Below are 22,500 nucleotides of genomic sequence, written 5' to 3'. Positions count from 1 at the left end.
TGGGTTAATTGCCCGGGCGCGCACCTTCGCCAGGGTGGGCACCTTGGTGCGCACACCTTGGCTGGGCTGCGCACCAGGGCGGGCTCAAGATGGCACCAGCATTCCCTTTTTCTCACTATCTTTCAAAACGGAAATTTTAAAATCTCGTTTTTTTTTTGCCTTTTATGGAAATTAGTGAAGGCATCGCATCAAAGGTGCGCACCTCGCTGCCCACCTTGGTGTGCTCCGAGGTGCCCACCACGGTGCGCAACGCCGGTGCGAACCCGGGAGCGCCCCGATGTGTGCTCCAAGGTGCGGCGTGCACGAAGTCGGACCCCGGTTTGCCCCGGGTGCGCACCTCGCGTGCACCTTGGTGCGCACACCTTGGCTGGGTTGCGCGGCCTGGTGGGCACCATGGTGCGCACCAAGGAGCGCTCCGAAGTGTGCTCCAAGGTGCGGCGTGCACGAAGTCGGAGCCCGGTTTGCCCCGGGTACGCACCTCACGTGCACCTTCGCCGGGGTGGGCACCTCGGCTGGGTTGCGCGCCCTGGTGCGCACCAAGGAGCGCTCCGAAGTGTGCTCCAAGGTGCGGCGTGCACGAAGTCGGAGCCCGGTTTGCCCCGGGTGCGCACCTTCGCCGCGGTGCGCACCATGGCGTGCACGAAGTCGGAGCCCGGTTTGCCCCGGGTGCGCACCTCGCGTGCACCTTCGGCGGGGTTGCGCGCCCTGGTGGGCACCATGGTGCGCACCAAGGAGCGCTCCGAAGTGTGCTCCAAGGTGCGGCGTGCACGAAGTCGGAGCCCGGTTTGCCCCGGGTGCGCACCTCGCGTGCACCTTCGGCGGGGTTGCGCGCCCTGGTGGGCACCATGGTGCGCACCAAGGAGCGCTCCGAAGTGTGCTCCAAGGTGCGGCGTGCACGAAGTCGGAGCCCGGTTTGCCCCGGGTGCGCACCTCGCGTGCACCTTCGCCGCGGTGGGCACCATGGCGTGCACGAAGTCGGAGCCCGGTTTGCCCCGGGTGCGCACCTCGCGTGCACCTTCGCCGGGGTGGGCACCTCGGCTGGGTTGCGCGCCCTGGTGCGCACCAAGGAGCGCTCCGAAGTGTGCTCCAAGGTGCGGCGTGCACGAAGTCGGAGCCCGGTTTGCCCCGGGTGCGCACCTCGCGTGCACCTTCGCCAGGGTGGGCACCTCGGTGCGCACACCTTCTCAATGTTTTCTTGCCTTTTCTGGAAATTGGTGAAGGCAGCGCATCAAAGGTGCGCACCTCGGTGTGCTCCGAGGTGCGAACCCGAGAGCGCTCCGAGGTGCCCACGAAGTCGAAAGTCGGGTTAATTGCATTGTTTTCCCCGGGTGCGCTCCGAGGTGCGCAACATCGGCGCGCACCAAGGAGGGCTCCGAAGTGTGCTCCAAGGTGCGCACGATGGCGTGCACCTCTGGTGCGCACGATTCGGAGCTCGGTTTGACCGGGGTGCGCACACCTTGGCTGGGTTGCGCACCTTTTGTGCGCTCCAAGGTGCGCACGAAGTCGGAGCTCGGTTTGCCCCGGGTGCGCACCTTCGCCAGGGTGCGCACCTTGATGCGCACGCCTTGGCTGGGCTGCGCACCTTGGTGGGCGCCATGGTGCGCACCTTTCGTGCGCTCCAAGGTGCGCACGAAGTCGGAGCTCGGTTTGCCCCGGGTGCGCACCTTGGTGGGCGCCATGGTGCACTCCGAGGTGCCCAAGATTGGTGCGCACCAAGGAGCGCTCCGAAGTGCGCTCCAAGGTGCGCGCGAAGTCGAAAGTTGGGTTAATTGTCCGGTTTGCCTCGGGTGCGCACCTTGCGTGCACCTTCGCCAGGGTGGGCGCCTTGGTGCGCACACCTTGGCTGGGCTGCGCACACCTTGGCACCCGCGTTTCCTTCATTTTAAATTTTTTTTTTTTACAATCTCTCAAGTGGGAAATTCTATAATCTCAACTTTTTTTGCCTTTTCAGGAAACTTTTGAATGGAGCGCATCATTGGTGCGCTCCGAAGTGTGCTCCAAAGCTCTCTCCAGCTGCGTGCACCTGCCCCGGCCGCGCACCCGGCCCCGCCCAGCTTCGCTCACCTGTCCCGGGCGTCTGGTGCGGAACCTTAGAGTAAGAAACATCACCGTGCACCTTGGCCAACGTGCGCGACTCGACCGAGCGCGCACTGGCCGAGGTGCACACCGATTTCACCTGGGTGCGCGCGCAGCACCTCGGGCGCACCGGGGTGCGCGCACAACGCCCGGGTTGCACCGTGGCCTGTGTGCTCGGGGCGCCTCGGGTGCGCGCTCGGTGTCGCCCCCGCGCGCGCGGTAGTGCGGGCAGCGCACCCCGGCCCGGCCCGGCCCCGACGAGAACGCAAACGGGCAAAAGGTTTATTCAAATAGCATTGCGACGCCCGGCGAAAAACTAAAAAAGGGTGCAACACCGGGACTTCCCGGGAGGTCACCCATCCCAGTACTACTCCGGCCCAAGCGCGCTTAACTGCGGAGTTCTGATGGGATCCGGTGCACTAACGCTGGTATGATCGCACCCGTTATGAGCTTGTCGCAGTGTGTACTTAGCAAACCGCGACCCACGTGCGAATCCACCCCGGCCACCCACCCCCGTCGAGGTGCACACCCTCCCTCGCGAAGTGCGCCCCGTTCGCCAAGTGTGAGCCCTGCCCGGGTGCGCGCACCTTGCTAGGGCGTCGGGTGTGCACCCGGCCCGGCCTACGTGCGTGCACCTGGAGGGGGCGTCGTGTGCGTGCAGTGTCCCGTCTGCAACGCGGTGCCCACACACCACCTCGGGCGCAACGACCTGCGCTCACATGTGGGCCGAGTGCACCTTGGTGCATGTTCGGGGCGCCTCGGGTGCACGCTCGATCTTGCCCCGGTGCACCAAGGCGCTCGGTTTGCCCCGGGTGCGCACTTGGTGCAAGGTGGGCACCCAAAATAGGGATCAAGCACCAAAACACAAGTTTCGGGATGCAAAATGGGACCCAAGGACCACAAATGCGTTCCAAGACCCATGATGGGTCCACGAGAACAAAAATGTGTTCCGAGACTTAATAAACAAATATTGGGTTTTAGGAGAAGAAACATGCTCTGATGCCCAAAACGAGAATCGACCCCGAAAAGGCCACAGGCCAAAAGTGGGATGCGAGACAAAAAAAAATGGGACCCGAGGACCAAAATTGGGTTCCCAGGTCGAAGACAGGGCAACCGGACAAGAAACGACCTCTAAGGCTCGAAATGAGTCCCGACGACTAAAACTTGACAAGAAGCACCCATCAGGCACCCAACTCGACACCCATGGGATGCCGACCCACCCGGGCTTCCACCTAGCACACCTTGGCACCCACCCACCCTCGCACCCAACCTCGCACCCAACTTAGCACCTTTGAACCCACATTGGCACTCACCCTGACCCTGGCACCTTGGAACCCACATTGGCACTCACCTTGACCCTGGCACCCACCTTTGCACTCACCTTGGGACCCACCCTGGCTCCCACCTCGGCACCCACCCAGACACCCACCTTGGTTCCTTGGCACCCACCTTGGATCCTTGGCACCCACCCCGACACCCACCTTGGCACGCAACTTGGCTACTTGCCACCCACCTTGGCTCCTTGACGCCCACCCCGACAACCACCCCGTGACCTACCCTGGCTAGGGTTGGTGCACACCCACCCTGGTGCCCACCTTGGCACCCACCCTATGACCCACCTTGGCACGCACCTTAGTACCCACCCCGTTACCCACCCTAGGACCCACCCCGTGACCCACCTTGGCCAGGGTGGGTGCCTTGGTGCGCACAACTTGCCTGGGCTGCACACCAGGGCGGGCTCAAGATGGCACCCGCGTTCCGTTTTTTTCACTATCTTTCAAAACGGAAATTTTAAAATCTCATTTTTTTCTTTTTTTTGCCTTTTCTGGAAATTAGTGAAGGCAGCGCATCAAAGGTGCGCAATGCTGGTGCGAACCCGGGAGCGCTCCGATGTGTGCTCCAAGGTGCGGCGTGCACGAAGTCCGAGCCCGGTTTGCCCCGGGTGCGCACCTCGCGTGCACCTTCGCCGGGGTGAGCACCTTGGCTGGGTTGCGCGCCCTGGTGCGTACCAAGGAGCGCTCTGAAGTGTGCTCCAAGGTGCGGCGTGCACGAAGTCGGAGCCCGGTTTGCCCCGGGTGTGCACCTCGGGTGCGCACCTCGCGTGCACCTTCGCTGCGGTGGGCACCTTGGCTGGGTTGCGCGCCTTGGTGGGCACCATGCAGTGCACGAAGTCGGAGCCCGGTTTGCCCCGGGCGCGCACCTCCGCCAGGGTGGGCACCTTGGTGCGCACAACTTGCCTGGGCTGCGCATCAGGAAGGGCTCAAGATGGCACCCGCGTTCCGTTTTTTTCACTATCTTTCAGAACGGAAATTTTAAAATATCGTTTTTTTTTGCCTTTTCTGGAAATTAGTGAAGGCAGCGCATCAAAGGTGCGCAACGCTGGTGCGAACCTGGGAGCGCTCCGATGTGTGCTCCAAGGTGCGGCGTGCACGAAGTCGGAGCCCGGTTTGCCTCGGGTGCGCCCTGGTGGGCACCATGGTGCGCACCAAGGAGCGCTCCGAAGTGTGCTCCAAGGTGCGGCCTGCACGAAGTCGGAGCCCGGTTTGCCCCGGGTGTGCACCTCGGGTGGGCACCTTGGTGCGCATGCCTTGCCTGGGCTGCGCACCAGGGCGGGCTCAAGATGGCACCCGCGTTCCTTTTTTTTCACTATCTTTCAAAACGGAAATTTTAAAATCTCATTTTTTTTTGCCTTTTTCTGGAAATTAGTGAAGGCAGCGCATCAAAGGTGCGCACCTCGCTGCCCACCACGGTGCGCAACGTCGGTGGGCACCCGGGAGTGCTTCGAAGTGTGCTCCAAGGTGCTGCGTGCACGTTGTCGGAGCCCGGTTTGCCCCGGGTGCGCACCTCGCGTGCACCTTCGTCGGGGTGGGCACCTTGGCTTGGTTTGCCCCGGCTGCGCTCCGAAGCGGGGTTATTGGAGCGCCGCCTCTTTTTTTGTCGGAGCGTTTGGTGGGGTTTCTCGCATTGGCTCTTCCGAGGCCCGGTTGCCACCCTGGCGCGCACGAAGTCGGAAGTAGGGTTAATTGCCCGGGTGCGCACCTTTGCCAGGGTGGCACCTTACCTGGGCTGCGCACCAGGGCGGGCTCAAGATGGCACGCGCGTTCCGTTTTTTTCACTATCTTTCAAAACGGAAATTTTAAAATCTCCTTTTTTTTTTGCCTTTTCTGGAAATTAGTGAAGGCAGCGCATCAAAGGTGCGCACCTCGCTGCCCACCTTGGTGTGCTCTGAGGTGCGCACCCGGGAGCGCTACGAAGTGTGCTCCAAGGTGCGGCGTGCACGTTGTCGGAGCCCGGTTTGCCCCGGGTGCGCACCTCGCCTGCACCTTGGCCGGGGTGGGCACCTTGGCTGGGTTTGCCCAGGGTGCGCTCCGAAGCGGGGTTACTGGAGCGCCCCCTCTTTTTTTGTCAGAGAGTTTGGTGGGGTTTCTCGCATTGGCTCTTCCCAGGCCCGGTTGTTGGGTGCGCTCCCACCCTGGCGCGCGCGAAGTTGGAAGTTGGGTTAATTGCCCGGGCGCGCACCTTCGCCAGGGTGGGCACCTTGGTGCGCAAACCTTGGCTGGGCTGCGCACCAGGGCGGGCTCAAGATGGCACCAGCATTCCCTTTTTCTCACTATCTTTCAAAACGGAAATTTTAAAATCTCGTTTTTTTTTTGCCTTTTATGGAAATTAGTGAAGGCATCGCATCAAAGGTGCGCACCTCGCTGCCCACCTTGGTGTGCTCCGAGGTGCCCACCACGGTGCGCAACGCCGGTGCGAACCCGGGAGCGCCCCGATGTGTGCTCCAAGGTGCGGCGTGCACGAAGTCGGACCCCGGTTTGCCCCGGGTGCGCACCTCGCGTGCACCTTGGTGCGCACACCTTGGCTGGGTTGCGCGGCCTGGTGGGCACCATGGTGCGCACCAAGGAGCGCTCCGAAGTGTGCTCCAAGGTGCGGCGTGCACGAAGTCGGAGCCCGGTTTGCCCCGGGTGCGCACCTTCGCCGCGGTGGGCACCATGGCGTGCACGAAGTCGGAGCCCGGTTTGCCCCGGGTGCGCACCTCGCGTGCACCTTCGCCGGGGTGGGCACCTCGGCTGGGTTGCGCGCCCTGGTGCGCACCAAGGAGCGCTCTGAAGTGTGCTCCAAGGTGCGGCGTGCACGAAGTCGGAGCCCGGTTTGCCCCGGGTGTGCACCTCGCGTGCGCACCTCGCGTGCACCTTCGCTGCGGTGGGCACCTTGGCTGGGTTGCGCGCCTTGGTGGGCACCATGCAGTGCACGAAGTCGGAGCCCGGATTGCCCCGGGCGCGCACCTCCGCCAGGGTGGGCACCTTGGTGCGCACAACTTGCCTAGGGTGCGCACCAGGAAGGGCTCAAGATGGCACCCGCGTTCCGTTTTTTTCACTATCTTTCAGAACGGAAATTTTAAAATCTCGTTTTTTTTTGCCTTTTCTGGAAATTAGTGAAGGCAGCGCATCAAAGGTGCGCAACGCTGGTGCGAACCTGGGAGCGCTCCGATGTGTGCTCCAAGGTGCGGCGTGCACGAAGTCGGACCCCGGTTTGCCCCGGGTGCGCACCTCGCGTGCACCTTGGTGCGCACACCTTGGCTGGGTTGCGCGCCCTGGTGGGCACCATGGTGCGCACCAAGGAGCGCTCCGAAGTGTGCTCCAAGGTGCGGCGTGCACGAAGTCGGAGCCCGGTTTGCCCCGGGTGCGCACCTCGCGTGCACCTTCGCCGCGGTGGGCACCATGGCGTGCACGAAGTCGGAGCCCGGTTTGCCCCGGGTGCGCACCTCGCGTGCACCTTCGCCGGGGTGGGCACCTTGGTGTGCAGACCTTGGCTGGGTTGCGCGCCCTGGTGGGCACCATGGTGCGCACCAAGGAGCGCTCCGAAGTGTGCTCCAAGGTGCGGCCTGCACGAAGTCGGAGCCCGGTTTGCCCCGGGTGTGCACCTCGGGTGGGCACCTTGGTGCGCATGCCTTGCCTGGGCTGCGCACCAGGGCGGGCTCAAGATGGCACCCGCGTTCCTTTTTTTTCACTATCTTTCAAAATGGAAATTTTAAAATCTCATTTTTTTTTGCCTTTTTCTGGAAATTAGTGAAGGCAGCGCATCAAAGGTGCGCACCTCGCTGCCCACCACGGTGCGCAACGCCGGTGGGCACCCGGGAGTGCTTCGAAGTGTGCTCCAAGGTGCTGCGTGCACGTTGTCGGAGCCCGGTTTGCCCCGGGTGCGCACCTCGCGTGCACCTTCGTCGGGGTGGGCACCTTGGCTGGGTTTGCCCCGGCTGCGCTCCGAAGCGGGGTTATTGGAGCGCCGCCTCTTTTTTTGTCGGAGCGTTTGGTGGGGTTTCTCGCATTGGCTCTTCCGAGGCCCGGTTGCCACCCTGGCGCGCACGAAGTCGGAAGTAGGGTTAATTGCCCGGGTGCGCACCTTTGCCAGGGTGGGCACCTTACCTGGGCTGCGCACCAGGGCGGGCTCAAGATGGCACGCGCGTTCCGTTTTTTTCACTATCTTTCAAAACGGAAATTTTAAAATCTCCTTTTTTTTTTGCCTTTTCTGGAAATTAGTGAAGGCAGCGCATCAAAGGTGCGCACCTCGCTGCCCACCTTGGTGTGCTCTGAGGTGCGCACCCGGGAGCGCTACGAAGTGTGCTCCAAGGTGCGGCGTGCACGTTGTCGGAGCCCGGTTTGCCCCGGGTGCGCACCTCGCCTGCACCTTGGCCGGGGTGGGCACCTTGGCTGGGTTTGCCCAGGGTGCGCTCCGAAGCGGGGTTACTGGAGCGCCCCCTCTTTTTTTGTCAGAGCGTTTGGTGGGGTTTCTCGCATTGGCTCTTCCCAGGCCCGGTTGTTGGGTGCGCTCCCACCCTGGCGCGCGCGAAGTTGGAAGTTGGGTTAATTGCCCGGGCGCGCACCTTCGCCAGGGTGGGCACCTTGGTGCGCACACCTTGGCTGGGCTGCGCACCAGGGCGGGCTCAAGATGGCACCAGCATTCCCTTTTTCTCACTATCTTTCAAAACGGAAATTTTAAAATCTCGTTTTTTTTTTGCCTTTTATGGAAATTAGTGAAGGCATCGCATCAAAGGTGCGCACCTCGCTGCCCACCTTGGTGTGCTCCGAGGTGCCCACCACGGTGCGCAACGCCGGTGCGAACCCGGGAGCGCCCCGATGTGTGCTCCAAGGTGCGGCGTGCACGAAGTCGGACCCCGGTTTGCCCCGGGTGCGCACCTCGCGTGCACCTTGGTGCGCACACCTTGGCTGGGTTGCGCGGCCTGGTGGGCACCATGGTGCGCACCAAGGAGCGCTCCGAAGTGTGCTCCAAGGTGCGGCGTGCACGAAGTCGGAGCCCGGTTTGCCCCGGGTACGCACCTCGCGTGCACCTTCGCCGGGGTGGGCACCTCGGCTGGGTTGCGCGCCCTGGTGCGCACCAAGGAGCGCTCCGAAGTGTGCTCCAAGGTGCGGCGTGCACGAAGTCGGAGCCCGGTTTGCCCCGGGTGCGCACCTTCGCCGCGGTGCGCACCATGGCGTGCACGAAGTCGGAGCCCGGTTTGCCCCGGGTGCGCACCTCGCGTGCACCTTCGGCGGGGTTGCGCGCCCTGGTGGGCACCATGGTGCGCACCAAGGAGCGCTCCGAAGTGTGCTCCAAGGTGCGGCGTGCACGAAGTCGGAGCCCGGTTTGCCCCGGGTGCGCACCTCGCGTGCACCTTCGGCGGGGTTGCGCGCCCTGGTGGGCACCATGGTGCGCACCAAGGAGCGCTCCGAAGTGTGCTCCAAGGTGCGGCGTGCACGAAGTCGGAGCCCGGTTTGCCCCGGGTGCGCACCTCGCGTGCACCTTCGCCGCGGTGGGCACCATGGCGTGCACGAAGTCGGAGCCCGGTTTGCCCCGGGTGCGCACCTCGCGTGCACCTTCGCCGGGGTGGGCACCTCGGCTGGGTTGCGCGCCCTGGTGCGCACCAAGGAGCGCTCCGAAGTGTGCTCCAAGGTGCGGCGTGCACGAAGTCGGAGCCCGGTTTGCCCCGGGTGCGCACCTCGCGTGCACCTTCGCCAGGGTGGGCACCTCGGTGCGCACACCTTCTCAATGTTTTCTTGCCTTTTCTGGAAATTGGTGAAGGCAGCGCATCAAAGGTGCGCACCTCGGTGTGCTCCGAGGTGCGAACCCGAGAGCGCTCCGAGGTGCCCACGAAGTCGAAAGTCGGGTTAATTGCATTGTTTTCCCCGGGTGCGCTCCGAGGTGCGCAACATCGGCGCGCACCAAGGAGGGCTCCGAAGTGTGCTCCAAGGTGCGCACGATGGCGTGCACCTCTGGTGCGCACGATTCGGAGCTCGGTTTGACCGGGGTGCGCACACCTTGGCTGGGTTGCGCACCTTTTGTGCGCTCCAAGGTGCGCACGAAGTCGGAGCTCGGTTTGCCCCGGGTGCGCACCTTCGCCAGGGTGCGCACCTTGATGCGCACGCCTTGGCTGGGCTGCGCACCTTGGTGGGCGCCATGGTGCGCACCTTTCGTGCGCTCCAAGGTGCGCACGAAGTCGGAGCTCGGTTTGCCCCGGGTGCGCACCTTGGTGGGCGCCATGGTGCACTCCGAGGTGCCCAAGATTGGTGCGCACCAAGGAGCGCTTCGAAGTGCGCTCCAAGGTGCGCGCGAAGTCGAAAGTTGGGTTAATTGTCCGGTTTGCCTCGGGTGCGCACCTTGCGTGCACCTTCGCCAGGGTGGGCGCCTTGGTGCGCACACCTTGGCTGGGCTGCGCACACCTTGGCACCCGCGTTTCCTTCATTTTAAATTTTTTTTTTTTACAATCTCTCAAGTGGGAAATTCTATAATCTCAACTTTTTTTGCCTTTTCAGGAAACTTTTGAATGGAGCGCATCATTGGTGCGCTCCGAAGTGTGCTCCAAAGCTCTCTCCAGCTGCGTGCACCTGCCCCGGCCGCGCACCCGGCCCCGCCCAGCTTCGCTCACCTGTCCCGGGCGTCTGGTGCGGAACCTTAGAGTAAGAAACATCACCGTGCACCTTGGCCAACGTGCGCGACTCGACCGAGCGCGCACTGGCCGAGGTGCACACCGATTTCACCTGGGTGCGCGCGCAGCACCTCGGGCGCACCGGGGTGCGCGCACAACGCCCGGGTTGCACCGTGGCCTGTGTGCTCGGGGTGCCTCGGGTGCGCGCTCGGTGTCGCCCCCGCGCGCGCGGTAGTGCGGGCAGCGCACCCCGGCCCGGCCCGGCCCCGACGAGAACGCAAACGGGCAAAAGGTTTATTCAAATAGCATTGCGACGCCCGGCGAAAAACTAAAAAAGGGTGCAACACCGGGACTTCCCGGGAGGTCACCCATCCCAGTACTACTCCGGCCCAAGCGCGCTTAACTGCGGAGTTCTGATGGGATCCGGTGCACTAATGCTGGTATGATCGCACCCGTTATGAGCTTGTCGCAGTGTGTACTTAGCAAACCACGACCCACGTGCGAATCCACCCCGGCCACCCACCCCCGTCGAGGTGCACACCCTCCCTCGCGAAGTGCGCCCCGTTCGCCAAGTGTGAGCCCTGCCCGGGTGCGCGCACCTTGCTAGGGCGTCGGGTGTGCACCCGGCCCGGCCTACGTGCGTGCACCTGGAGGGGGCGTCGTGTGCGTGCAGTGTCCCGTCTGCAACGCGGTGCCCACACACCACCTCGGGCGCAACGACCTGCGCTCACATGTGGGCCGAGTGCACCTTGGTGCATGTTCGGGGCGCCTCGGGTGCACGCTCGATCTTGCCCCGGTGCACCAAGGCGCTCGGTTTGCCCCGGGTGCGCACTTGGTGCAAGGTGGGCACCCAAAATAGGGATCAAGCACCAAAACACAAGTTTCGGGATGCAAAATGGGACCCAAGGACCACAAATGCGTTCCAAGACCCATGATGGGTCCACGAGAACAAAAATGTGTTCCGAGACTTAATAAACAAATATTGGGTTTTAGGAGAAGAAACATGCTCTGATGCCCAAAACGAGAATCGACCCCGAAAAGGCCACAGGCCAAAAGTGGGATGCGAGACAAAAAAAAATGGGACCCGAGGACCAAAATTGGGTTCCCAGGTCGAAGACAGGGCAACCGGACAAGAAACGACCTCTAAGGCTCGAAATGAGTCCCGACGACTAAAACTTGACAAGAAGCACCCATCAGGCACCCAACTCGACACCCATGGGATGCCGACCCACCCGGGCTTCCACCTAGCACACCTTGGCACCCACCCACCCTCGCACCCAACCTCGCACCCAACTTAGCACCTTTGAACCCACATTGGCACTCACCCTGACCCTGGCACCTTGGAACCCACATTGGCACTCACCTTGACCCTGGCACCCACCTTTGCACTCACCTTGGGACCCACCCTGGCTCCCACCTCGGCACCCACCCAGACACCCACCTTGGTTCCTTGGCACCCACCTTGGATCCTTGGCACCCACCCCGACACCCACCTTGGCACGCAACTTGGCTACTTGCCACCCACCTTGGCTCCTTGACGCCCACCCCGACAACCACCCCGTGACCTACCCTGGCTAGGGTTGGTGCACACCCACCCTGGTGCCCACCTTGGCACCCACCCTATGACCCACCTTGGCACGCACCTTAGTACCCACCCCGTTACCCACCCTAGGACCCACCCCGTGACCCACCTTGGCCAGGGTGGGTGCACCCACCCTGGTGCCCACCTTGGCACCCACCCATCCTAGCACCCAGCCTGTGACCGGGCTTGGAACCCAACCTTGCACCCGCACCCGTCTTGGCCAGTGTGGGTGCGCACCCATCCTGGCACCCACGTTGTGACACACCCTTTAACCCACGCACCCTAGCACCCACGTTGGCACCCACCTTGGAACCCAACCTAGCAACTTGGCACCCACCCCGTGACCCACCTTGGCATCCACCATAGCAGTCGCCGACTTGGCACCCACCTCGGCACCCACCTTGACACTTGTGGACCCACCTTGCCACTCACCCTAGCATCGACCCATCCTAGCACCCACCCTGGCACCTTTGCACCCTAGCACTCACCCATCCTAGCACCTAACCTGTGACCCACCTTGACACTCACCCTCGCACCCACCTTGGAACCCAACCTAGCACCCACCCACCCTGACACCAACCCTAGCACCTACCCACCCTTGCACCCACCCTGTGACCCATCTTGGCACCCACCCATCCTACCACTCAACCTATCACCCACCTTCTCACCCACCTTGGCATCCACCTTAGCACCCACCCACACTGGCACCTTGGCACCCACCTCGGGCAAGGTGGGTGCACACCCACCCTGGCACCCAATTTAGAACCCACCGAGCATGTTACCCACCTTGGCACCCACATTGCAGCCCACCCTAGTACCCACCCTATGACCCACATTGGCATCCACACCCTAGCACCCAGGCACCTCGACACCCGCCTTGACACCCACCCTAGCACTGAACCTGTGACCCACCTTGGAACTCACCCTAGAACCCACCCACCCTGTGAACCACCTTGGCATCCACCTTAGCACCCACCCACCTTGGCACCCACTCTAGCACTCACCCATCCTAACACCCAACTTGTTACCCACCTTGGCACCCGCCCTCGCGTCCACCTTGAAACCCACCCTAGCACCCACCCACGCAGGAGCCCACCTTGGCACCCAACCTAACACCCACGCATCCTGGCACCCAACTTGTGACCCACCTTGGAACCCACCCTAGTACCCACCTTTGAACCCACTATATCACCAACCCACCTTGGCACCCACCCTATGACCCTCTTTGGAATCCACCCTAGCACGCACCCACCCTGGCACCCACCATGGAGCGCACCCTAGCACCCACCCACCTCGGCACGCACCTCAACACCCACCTTGGTGTGCGCACTGCGCCAACCTCTCAAAGACCCTATGTGGTGCGCTCCAAAGTGTACACCTTTGGTGCGCTCCAAGGTGCGCACCTTTGGTGCACACCGAGGTGCACACCAAAGTGTGCACCGAGGTGAGCACCAAAGTGCACTCCAGGGTGCACACCAAGGCGTGCACCTTTGGTGCGGTCAATGCAAACGAATTCGGAAGTTGGGGTCGATGTCCTAATCGCTGCTGCAGACTACACGTATGAGAATCGGACAAATAGCTTTATATAGGGGAGGTGTTGCGTTTGATGGGTCGACTCCCCTGGTTGTGTGCACTGCACCAACTTCAAAGACCCTGTCTTGTTTAAGAAGTCAAAAGTTGGGGTGGATGTCCTAATCATTGCTGCAGTCTACGCATGTATGAGAATCAGACAAATAGCTTATATAGGGGAGGTGTTGCATTCGGTGGGTTGACTCCCCTGGTTGTGCGCACTGCGCCAACCTCAAAGACCCCGCATAGCAGAAGAAGTCGGAAGTCGGATTTTGGTGAGCACCAAGGCGTGCACCTTTGGTGCGGTCAACGCAGACGAATTCAGAAGTTGGGGTGGATGTCCTAATCGTTGTTGCAGGCTACACATGTATGAGAATCAGACAAATAGCTTATATAGGGGAGGTGTTGGGTTTGATGGGTCAACTCCCTTGGTTGTGCGCATTACGCCAACCTCAAAGACCTTGTTTTCGTTAAGAAGTCAAAAGTTGGGGTCAATGTCCTAATGGCTCCTGCAGGCTACACATGTATGAGAATCGGACAAATAGCTTATATAGGGGAGGTGTTGGGTTTGATGGGTCGACTCCCCTGGTTGTGCGCATTACGTCAACCTCAAAGACCTTGTTTTCGTTAAGAAGTCAAAAGTTGGGGTCGATGTCCTAATTGCTCCTGTAGACTACACATGTATGAGAATCAGACAAATAGCTTATATAGGGGAGGTGTTGGGTTTGATGGGTTGACTCCCCTAGTTGTTCGCATTACACCAACCTCAAAGACCTTGTTTTCGTTTAGAAGCCGAAAGTTGGGGTCGATGTCCTAATTGCTCCTGCAGGCTACGCATGTATGAGAATCAGACAAATAGCTTATATAGGGGAGGTGTTGGGTTTGATGGGTCGACTCCCCTGGTTGTGCGCATTGCGCCAACCTCAAAGACCCTGCATTGCGGATGAAGTCGAAAGTCAGAGTTTGGTGTGCTACAAGGTGTGGTCGAAGGTGCTCACCTAGGTGTGCACCTTTGGAGCACAGGAAAAGTGCCCTCCAAAAGTGCGCACCTTTGGAGTGCACAAAAGTGCCCTCCAAAAGTGCGCACCTTTGGAGCGCAGAAAAGTGCCCTCCAAAAAGTGCCCTCCAAAAGTGCGCACCTTTGGAGCGCAGAAAAGTGCCCTCCAAAAAGTGCCCTCCAAAAGTGCGCACCTTTGGAGCGCAGAAAAGTGCCCTCCAAAAAGTGCCCTCCAAAAGTGCGCACCTTTGGAGCGCAGAAAAGTGCCCTCCAAAAGTGCGCACCTTTGGAGCGCAGAAAAGTGCCCTCCAAAAAGTGCCCTCCAAAAGTGCGCACCTTTGGAGCGCAGAAAAGTGCCCTCCAAAAAGTGCCCTCCAAAAGTGCGCACCTTTGGAGCGCAGAAAAGTGCCCTCCAAAAAGTGCCCTCCAAAAGTGCGCACCTTTGGAGCGCAGAAAAGTGCCCTCCAAAAAGTGCCCTCCAAAAGTGCGCACCTTTGGAGCGCAGAAAAGTGCCCTCCAAAAAGTGCCCTCCAAAAGTGCGCACCTTTGGAGCGCAGAAAAGTGCCCTCCAAAAGTGCGCACCTTTGGAGCGCACAAAAGTGCCCTCCAAAAGTGCGCACTTTTGGTGCGCACCAAGGCGCTGGTTCGGTCGTTGCAGGCGAGTTCGGAAGTTGGGGTCGATGTCCTGAGCGGAGGTGCAAACTACACAGGTGTCGGAATCGGACAAATAGCTTATATAGGGGAGGTGTATGCTTCGATGGGTCGACTCCCCAGGTTGAGCGCACCGCGCCAACCTCAAAGACCCTACGGTATGGATGAAGTCGGAAGTTGGGTCCGATGACCAATTCGATTAGTAGGTATGCTCATGAGGTCGGAATTTGGGTCCGATGACCTGCCATGTGCAGGAAGGCGAATGTTGACACTGTGCGTTGCAAGGTGCACACCAAGGCGCTGGTGCGGTCTTTTTAGTCGAGTTCGGAAGTTGGGGTCGATGTCCTGATCGGAGGTGCAAGCTACACAGGTGTGGGAATCGGACAAATAGCTTATATAGGGGAGGTGTATGCTTCGTTGGGTCGACTCCCCGGGTTGAGCGCACCGCGCCAACCTCAAAGACCCTACGGTATGGATGAAGTCGGAAGTTGGGTCCGATGACCGATTCGATATGTAGGCATACTCGCGAGGTCGGAATTTGGGTCCGATGACCTGCCACGTGCAGGAAGGCGAATGTTGGCACTGTGCGTTGCAAGGTGCGCACCAAGGCGCTGGTTCGGTCGTTGGAGGCGAGTTCGGAAGTTGGGGTCGATGTCTTGATCGGAGGTGCAAACTACACAGGTGTGGGAATCGGACAAATAGCTTATATAGGGGAGGTGTATGCTTCGTTGGGTCGACTCCCCGGGTTGAGCGCACCGCGCCAACCTCAAAGACCCTACGGTATGGATGAAGTCGGAAGTTGGGTCCGATGACCGATTCGATATGTAGGCATACTCGCGAGGTCGGAATTTGGGTCCGATGACCTGCCATGTGCAGGAAGGCGAATGTTGGGACTGTGCGTCGCAAGGTGCGCACCAAGGCGCTGGTGCCGTCGTTGCAGTCGAGTTCGGAAGTTGGGGTCGATGTCCTGGTCAGAGGTGCAAACTACACAGGTGTGGGAATCGGACAAATAGCTTATATAGGGGAGGTGTATGCTTCGATGGGTCGACTCCCTGGGTTGAGCGCACCGCGCCAACCTCAAAGACCCTACAGTATGGATGAAGTCGGAAGTTGGGTCCGATGACCGATTCGATACGTAGGCATATTGGCGAGGTCTGAATTTGTGTCCGATGACCTGCCATGCGCAGGAAGGCGGAATTTGGGTCCGATGACCGAGTTGATGGCGTGCCATGCGCAGAAAGGCGGAATTTGGGTCCGATGACCGAGTTGATGTTGATGGCCCGCCATGCACAGGAAGGCGGAATTTGGGTCCGATGACCGATTTGAAGGCGTGCCATACGCAAAAAGGCGGAGTTTGGGTCCGATGACCGAGTTGATATTGATGGCCCGCCATGCGCAGGAAGGCGGAATTTGGGTCCGATGACCTGACATACGCATGGAGTCCGACTCGGGGGCCGATGTTCGATTCGATGACTTGCATTGTGGGTAAAGTCGGAAGTTGTGGTCTTTGACCCGATTCGATGACCAGACTTCGGCTGCTTGAGAATCGGACAAATAACTTATATAGGGGAGGTAGTGTTCTCGAGCATCCTCCCCCCGTGCCCGTTTATGTCGATTGATGCTGGTGCTCGACTGGTTGGAGCGCTCGGATGCAAAAATCTTGCACCAGGATTTATCGATTGTGATGGACACGGCAAGTCTCCTGATTGCTATGCAGGAGCTCATCGTGAATCTCTATGCGGCCTTGGTATGGACTCGACCTGCGGAATGGTTCGGCAATGGTAGTCGCTCCAACACGTCCTTGCAATGGCCACAGAGGTGATTCGACTAGAGCTCCAGTCTAGCTTTTGGGTTGCTTGGCGGACTGGTATAGCCGCGATCGAGTTCCGGCCATGAACGTTTTAGATAGCTCTTGGGCTTTCTGGGACGGAAGTCGGAAGTTTGGGCTGTTGTCCGATTTGATGACCATTCTTCGGATGTGTGAGAATCGGACAAATAACTTATATAGGGGACTGTGTTGTCTCACGCAGCCCCCTCCGTGCCCCTCTATCTCGACCGATGTTGGTGCTTGAAAGGGTTGGGATCGCTCGGATTTATAAACGTGCACCACCATTTGTCGAGTGTGAGGGACGCGGCAGGTCTCCTAAATGCTATGCGGGCGCTCTCTGAGAATCTCTATCCGGCCTCGACACAGACTAGTCTTGCTGAATGGTTTGGCACTGGTAGTCGATCCAACACGTCGTTGTTGTGGCCGCCTAGGCGATTCGATTCGAGCCCCCGTCTAGCTTTTGGGTTGCTTGGCGGATTTTGCCCTATCCGCAAGTGAGCTCGGTCCCTAAACGTTCGAGAAACCCGATTGCTATGCGCCGACTCTCTTTCTTGCGAGCCTCCATCTAGCTTTTGGGTCTCTACGGAACGGAAGTCGGAATCTGGGACCGTTGTTTGATTCGACGAGGCAGACTACGGTTGTGCGAGAATCGGACAAATAACTTATATAGGGGAGGTGTTGACTGGAGCATTCTCCCCCGTGCCCCTCTAACTCGACCAATGCTGGCGCTCGAACGGTGGTAGCGCTCGGATTTTCATTGAGCGCCAGCATTGGTCGATTTAGAGGGGCATGCGAGATTCCCGAATGCTATGCGAGGGCTCTAACGGAAATGTCTATTGGTTTCGGTATGGATGCAATTGCGAGTGGTTCGGCAAAGGTAGTCGTTCCGATGCGTCCATGTCGTGGCCAAATCGATAATTCGATTTGAGCCCTCGTATAGCATTTGGGTCTCTCGATGTGATTCCGCATTCCAGTCCCTTTGGGCACTGCTTGAGCCGCATCCCAGGGGGTTCCCTTCCCAATAATCTGCCTCGCAACCCGATTGCTATGCGGTGAGGCTCCTCGGCCGCCTCGGAACTATCTGTGTATCAGACGCATCGCGGGATAAGGGGTTGGCAACGGTAGTCGCCCCAAGCGCGTCCGATGCTTGGACCATTCCGAGGCGGCCCTGAAGCCTCTTCCGTCTAGCCGTTGGGTCCTTCTCGCCGCATCCCTCGCCTCGCACCCCGATTGCTATGCGGTGAGGCTCCTCGGCCGCCTCGGAACTATCTGTGTATCGGACGCGTCACGGGATAAGGGGTTGTCACTGGTAGTCGCCCCAAGCGCGTCCGATGCTTGGACCATTCCAAGGCGGCCCTGAAGCCTCTTCCGTCTAGCCGTTGGGTCCTTCTCGCCGCATCCCTCGCCTCGCACCCCGATTGCTATGCGGTGAGGCTCCTCGGCCGCCTCGGAACTATCTGTGTATCGGACGCGTCGCGGGATAAGGGGTTGTCATTGGTAGTCGCCCCAAGCGCGTCCGATGCTTGGACCATTCCGAGGCGGCCCTGAAGCCTCTTCCGTCTAGCCGTTGGGTCCTTCTCGCCGCATCCCTCGCCTCGCACCCCGATTGCTATGCGGTGAGGCTCCTCGGCCGCCTCGGAACTATCTGTGTATCGGACGCGTCGCGGGATAAGGGGTTGTCACTGGTAGTCGCCCCAAGCGCGTCCGATGCTTGGACCATTCCGAGGCGGCCCTGAAGCCTCTTCCGTCTAGCCGTTGGGTCCTTCTCGCCGCATCCCTCGCCTCGCACCCCGATTGCTATGCGGTGAGGCTCCTCGGCCGCCTCGGAACTATCTGTGTATCGGACGCGTCGCGGGATAAGGGGTTGTCACTGGTAGTCGCCCCAAGCGCGTTCGATGCTTGGACCATTCCGAGGCGGCCCTGAAGCCTCTTCCGTCTAGCCGTTGGGTCCTTCTCGCCGCATCCCTCGCCTCGCACCCCGATTGCTATGCGGTGAGGCTCCTCGGCCGCCTTGGAACTATCTGTGTATCGGACGCGTCGCGGGATAAGGGGTTGTCACTGGTAGTCGCCCCAAGCGCGTCCGATGCTTAGACCATTCCGAGGCGGACCCGAAGCCTCTTCCGTCTAGCCGTTGGGTCCTTCTCGCCGCATCCTTCGCCTCGCACCCCGATTGCTATGCGGTGAGGCTCCTCGGCCGCCTCGGAACTATCTGTGTATCGGACGCGTCGCGGGATAAGGGGTTGTCACTGGTAGTCGCCCCAAGCGCGTCCGATGCTTGGACCATTCCGAGGCGGACCCGAAGCCTCTTCCGTCTAGCCGTTGGGTCCTTCTCGCCGCATCCCTCGCCTCGCACCCCGATTGCTATGCGGTGAGGCTCCTCGGCCGCCTTGGAACTATCTGTGTATCGGACGCGTCGCGGGATAAGGGGTTGTCACTGGTAGTCGCCCCAAGCGCGTCCGATGCTTGGACCATTCCGAGGCGGACCCGAAGCCTCTTCCGTCTAGCCGTTGGGTCCTTCTCGCCGCATCCCTCGCCTCGCACCCCGATTGCTATGCGGTGAGGCTCCTCGGCCGCCTTGGAACTATCTGTGTATCGGACGCGTCGCGGGATAAGGGGTTGTCACTGGTAGTCGCCCCAAGCGCGTCCGATGCTTGGACCATTCCGAGGCGGACCCGAAGCCTCTTCCGTCTAGCCGTTGGGTCCTTCTCGCCGCATCCCTCGCCTCGCACCCCGATTGCTATGCGGTGAGGCTCCTCGGCCGCCTTGGAACTATCTGTGTATCGGACGCGTCGCGGGATAAGGGGTTGTCACTGGTAGTCGCCCCAAGCGCGTCCGATGCTTGGACCATTCCGAGGCGGCCCCGAAGCCTCTTCCGTGTAGCCGTTGGGTCCTTCTCGCCGCATCCCTCGCCTCGCACCCCGATTGCTATGCGGTGAGGCTCCTCGGCCGCCTTGGAACTATCTGTGTATCGGACGCGTCGCGGGATAAGGGGTTGTCACTGGTAGTCGCCCCAAGCGCGTCCGATGCTTGGACCATTCCGAGGCGGCCCCGAAGCCTCTTCCGTGTAGCCGTTGGGTCCTTCTCGCCGCATCCCTCGCCTCGCACCCCGATTGCTATGCGGTGAGGCTCCTCGGCCGCCTTGGAACTATCTGTGTATCGGACGCGTCGCGGGATAAGGGGTTGTCACTGGTAGTCGCCCCAAGCGCGTCCGATGCTTGGACCATTCCGAGGCGGACCTGAAGCCTCTTCCCTCTAGCCGTTGGGGCTTTCTCGCCGCATCCCTCGCCTCGCACCCTGATTGCTATGCTGTGAGGCTCCTCGGCCGCCTTGGAACTATCTGTGTATCGGACGCATCGCGGGATAAGGGGTTGGCAGTGGTAGTCGCCCCAAGCGCATCCGATGCTTGGACCATTCCGAGGCGGCCCTGCAGCCTCTTCCGTCTAGCCGTTGGGGCCATCTCGCCGCATCCCCCACCTCGCACCACGATTGCTATGCGGTGAGGCTCCTTGGCCGCCTCGGAACTATCTGTGTATCGGACGCATCGCGGGATAAGGGGTTGTCACTGGTAGTCGCCCCAAGCGCGTCCGATGCTTGGACTATTCCGAGGCGGCCCTGCAGCCTCTTCCGTCTAGCCGTTGGGGCCATCTCGCTGCATCCCCCACCTCCTCGGCCGCCTCGGAACTATCTGTGTATCGGACGCATCGCGGGATAAGGGGTTGGCAGTGGTAGTCGCCCCAAGCGCGTCCGATGCTTGGACTATTCCGAGGCAGCCCTGCAGCCTCTTCCGTCTAGCCTTTGGGGCCATCTCGCCGCATCCCTCGCCTCGCACCCCGATTGCTATGCGGTGAGGCTCCTCGGCCGCCTGGGAACTATCTTCGTATCGGACGCATCGCGGGATAAGGGGTTGTCACTGGTAGTCGCCCCAAGCGCGTCCGATGCTTGGACTATTCCGAGGCGGCCCTGTGGCCTCTTCCGTCTAGCCGTTGGGGCCATCTCGCCGCATCCCCCACCTCGCACCCCGATTGCTATGCGGTGAGGCTCTTCGGCCGCCTTGGAACTATCTTCGTATCGGACGCATTGCGGGATAAGGGGTTGTCACTGGTAGTGGCCCCAAGCGCGTCCGATGCTTGGACTATTCCGAGGCGGCCCTGCAGCCTCTTCCGTCTAGCCGTTGGGGCCATCTCGCCGCATCCCCCACCTCGCACCCCGATTGCTATGCGGTGAGGCTCCTCGGCCGCCTTGGAACTATCTTCGTATCGGACGCATCGCGGGATAAGGGGTTGTCACTGGTAGTCGCCCCAAGCGCGTCCGATGCTTGGACTATTCCGACGCGGCCCTGTGGCCTCTTCCGTCTAGCCGTTGGGGCCATCTCGCCGCATCCCCCACCTCGCACCCCGATTGCTATGCGGTGAGGCTCCTCGGCCGCCTTGGAACCATCTTCGTATCGGACGCATCGCGGGATAGGGGGCTGTCACTGGTAGTCGCCCCAAGCGTGTCCGATGCTTGGACCATTCCTAGGCGGCCCTGAAGCCTCTTCCGTCTAGCCGTTGGGGCCTTCCCGCCCCATCCCTCGCCTCGCACCCCCGATTGCTATGCGGTGAGGCTCCTCGGCCGCCTTGGAACCATCTGTGTATCGGACGCATCGCGGGATAAGGGGTTGGCACTGGCAGTCGCCCCAAGCGCGTCCGATGCTTGGACCATTCCGAGGTGGCCCTGAAGCCTCTTCCGTCTAGCCGTTGGGGCCTTCCCGCCCCATCCCTCGCCTCGCACCCCGATTGATATGCGGTGAGGCTCCTCGGCCGCCTTGGAACTATCTGTGTATCGGACGCATCGCGGGATAAGGGGTTGGCACTGGTAGTCGTCCCAATCGCATCCGATGCTTGGACCATTCCGAGGCGGCCCTGCAGCCTCTTCCGTTTAGCCGTCGGGGCCTTCCCGCCGCATCCCTCGCCTCGCATCCCGATTCCTATGCGGTGAGTCTTCTCGGCCGCCGCGGAACTATACCTGTTATTGCTACTGCATCCTTCGGCTGGTAACCTCCTCTGCCGCCTTGGAACGTTCTCTTTGTCGGACGCGTCGCGGGATAAGGGGTTGGCACTGGTAGTCGCCCCAAGCGCGCCCGATGCATAGACCGCTCCGAGTCGACCTTGCTTTCAGCCTCTCACATGCATAGACCTCTCTGAGTCGACCCTGCAGCCTCTCACGTTTAGCCTTTGGAATCTCGCCTCACAACATGATTGCTATCCTTGATGCATCCCTTGCCTCGAGCCCTGATTGCTTTCTTGGCTGCATCCCTCCTCTCCTCACAGCCCGGTTGTCATCACTGCTTCATCCGTCGCTTCATGCATTCTGGCTGCTGGGCCCTTCCCACCGCACACCTCGATTGCTATCTCTTCTGCATCACACACCCCGATTGCTATCTCTGCTACATCCCTCGGCTCTCACTTCTGCATCCTTCGCCTCACACCTCGATTGCTATCAATGCTGCATCCGTAACCTCACACCCCGATTGCTATGCGGGGAGGCTCCTTGGCCGCCTTGGAAATTTCTGTGTGTCAGACGCACCGCGGGATAAGGGGTTGGCACTGGTAGTCGCCCCAAGTGCGCCCGATTCTTAGACCGCTTCGAGGTGACCTCGTAGCCTCTTTCGTCCAGGCTTCCTGCCTTCAACGCCCTTTTTACACCTCGATTGCTATGCGCGGGCTCGTTGGCGTCTATCACCTCTCTGCGAAGAGTGGCACGATGATTGTTGGGGTAAATCGTAGCAGTCCGATCTCTGGCCTTGGGCCATTGTGAGGGCTGATCGATTTCCTGTGCGCATCTCGTGTTCGCCCAGTAACAGACTCGACGACTTGTAATCGGTCTTGTTCCCG

At 60.7% G+C, this 22,500-nt stretch overlaps 2 non-coding genes across 2 annotated transcripts; both read right to left on the bottom strand.

The window, feature by feature from the left end:
- Window positions 1-2,399: 2,399 nt before the first annotated feature.
- LOC131863874 (5S ribosomal RNA) lies at window positions 2,400-2,518 on the bottom strand. Its single transcript, XR_009362768.1, has one exon. It is a non-coding gene; the product is annotated as a 5S ribosomal RNA (ribosomal RNA).
- Window positions 2,519-10,335: 7,817 nt separating this feature from the next.
- Window positions 10,336-10,454, bottom strand: LOC131863929 (5S ribosomal RNA). The gene has a single exon (XR_009362821.1). It is a non-coding gene; the product is annotated as a 5S ribosomal RNA (ribosomal RNA).
- Between the last annotated feature and the right edge of the window lie 12,046 nt (window positions 10,455-22,500).

Source organism: Cryptomeria japonica, unplaced genomic scaffold (genome assembly GCF_030272615.1).
Source record: "Cryptomeria japonica unplaced genomic scaffold, Sugi_1.0 HiC_scaffold_73, whole genome shotgun sequence".
Taxonomy (NCBI): Eukaryota; Viridiplantae; Streptophyta; class Pinopsida; order Cupressales; family Cupressaceae; genus Cryptomeria; species Cryptomeria japonica.
This window is presented reverse-complemented; position numbering and strand designations above follow the sequence as displayed.